The sequence below is a fragment of the Tenrec ecaudatus genome, chromosome 11, assembly GCF_050624435.1.
Source record: "Tenrec ecaudatus isolate mTenEca1 chromosome 11, mTenEca1.hap1, whole genome shotgun sequence".
Taxonomy (NCBI): Eukaryota; Metazoa; Chordata; class Mammalia; order Afrosoricida; family Tenrecidae; genus Tenrec; species Tenrec ecaudatus.
Window position 1 is genome coordinate 105661315 of NC_134540.1, and position 2686 is coordinate 105664000.

Below are 2686 nucleotides of genomic sequence, written 5' to 3' on the forward strand. Positions count from 1 at the left end.
TCTGGTACTTTCAGTGGTACTTTCCAGCAGCATAATTCAGTCCATGGGATTTTCAGTGGTCTTTTCCAGCAGCATAATCCAACCATTCAAATGCTTCTGTTTTTCTTCTGTCTTCTTTATTCAATGTCCACCTTTCACATGCCTGTGAGACCATTGAAAATGCCATGGCTTGGGTCAGATGCACCTCAGTCCTCCCCCTAGCGTAACATCCTTGCCTTTCAATACTCAAAAGAGGTCCTATGCAGCCGATTTACCCAGAGCAACCAGTCGATTGATTTCATGACTGCTGCTTCCATGAGCATTGGTTGTGGAGGCAAAATTCTTGATAACTTCATCTTTTGTTTAAAAGCTATCAGGATGTTACCTAGTGCTCCAGTCGTAAGGACGTTGGTCTTCTTTACGTGAGTTGCCATCCCTACTAAAGGCAACTGTCTTTGGTCTTCATCAGCAAGTGCTTCGAATCCTCCTCACTCTCAGCACGCAAGGTTGTGTCATCTGCATCCATCACTCTGTTAATAAGACTTTCTCCAATCCTGATTCTGCATTCTTCTTTTTAAAACACCTTTATTGGCACTTAGTACACATATAACACAGGTGAATAGTTTACATTTTTCGCCCCATAATCCTGTTTCTCTAACTATATGCTCAGCATACAAACTGAATCAGTACAGTGAGAGGATACAACCTTAATGTACACCTTTCCTGATTGTAAACGATGCGGGGTGCCTTTGTCCTTGGGTGAATCTGCTGGCCCTTGAAATACTAGTGACATAGCTTACAGCATGCCAAGTAACACACAAGCCACCACAGTAAGCAAACTAACACAAGCTGCTGGTTAATGTCATGGGCTTTGGCTAAATGTATCCCCCTCCTGAACCAGTCTCAGGTTCTCAACGCGGCTCCTTAGGTGGTGTCAGTGGAATCCAGATCCCGTTGAACACACAAGTGACTAAATCCATAAATTCAAAGACTATAAAAAATGAATGTCGATCAAAAAGGGGTAAGTGCAAAGTGGAAATTCAAGTTTTCATCGACTTCAGATTTTTTGGAACTATGTAGGTGGAATAAATCTAAGATTATCTTTAAGCCTTAAAATAAAAATAGGCTGTTCAGAAGGGCAGTGCCCCTGCTGTTATTTTTCCTTCTCCCCGGTTTGCAGCACCCCCTCTTCCTGTGACCCCATTTTTCAAGACTAAAGCCTACTGCTTCAGCACTCTCCAACAGGAGAAAAGATTCCGACTTCAGAGAAATGTGGAATCTATACCCTTGGGTTGGGAATTTCCATTTTTCCTACAAATCCTTATCATCTTCCTAACAATGATCGATGCAAATGATTTGTTTTCTGTAGCTCATAAGCAAGCAAACTCCCCAAAGTATGCATCAGTCAAAGCTCAAATAAGAAAAATATTTCTTCTCACTGATTGACTTTGGGTTTACCTTCTTTTGGTAAGCCACACCCGTTCTGGGGCAGCACACATCCAGTGAAAAGTGAGGTGTGAATATCTATATATAATTTTATATTGGTATTATATAATATTTATGTTTAATATATATATAAAGCAAAGCCACTGACCTTGAGTTGACTTTGACTCAAAGTTAACATAGAAGAGAGTAGAACTACTCCAGGGGGTCTCTGAGACGGTAAGTGGACTGTCTCATCTTCCTCCTGTGGAATGGCCAGTGGTTTGGGACAGCCTTTCAGTTCGCCGTCCAATGCTTAACACACTGTACACCAGGACTCCTTGTGGCTATAAAAGACCCAGTCATGCTGACCTGATGAGAGACAGCTCTAAGGGACAGTATTTGCTCCAAGCGCCCACCAAATGGACCAAGGCTTTGTTGAGTCTGCATCTCATGTCTGCTTCCTTCTCTGCTCAACCCTACTTTCCCCCCTCCAGTCACAGATGTTGTTCAGCAATCAGTGTCTTGTACCTCAAACTTCATTTCAGCATCTGCTTCCACTCTATAATATGTTTGCAAAATCATAAGCCTGGAGTATGTAGCTAAGGACGATTATGGACCTTTCCAGAAACTTGCTTCAAAACTAAGTGAAGTGTCTGCCATTGCCCTGTTCTCACCTTTAGGTATTGGCATCTTCTTTACCTCTCAATCGATTACTCTTGCTGGGGAGATGTCCCCTATGCTACAGTGGAACCACTTTAGATGATCATCACTCTTGTGTTACTCCAAAGAGTTGTAGGTCCTTGAATGCTTCTCTTGCTTCCTCCTAATAAATGTGGGAATCCCTTTGAGGAAGTTGGATTTTACCCAGATAAATGATCATTTTAAAAGGTTTTATATCTACACACCACACACAATTGAAGTTATTTTGCGATTCTTTCCTGTGGCTTCCCTTCTCACCTAAACACAGATGCCTCTTCAACCTAAAACACTTGTACTAACCTTTCTCTTGACAGGCAGTTCAGCCTATTATTCAACCCATTAAGTCTGTGTTCTAATCAAATCTAGTTTCTCTTTAGATCCTAGGCCCATTGCTAATCCCATCCCCAGCCATGCTTCATACTTCTCTGCCTGGATATACTTTTAAGTTCCACTCCACGTTTCTCTTCCTCCAGGAAGTCTTTCCAGTGTCCCTTGATCTTTTTGTTCACTGCACACTTGTGTTTAGGACTCATGTGTGCCATCTGTTACTCCTTTATGTGCACGCTCCTCTCCCCATCTTTAC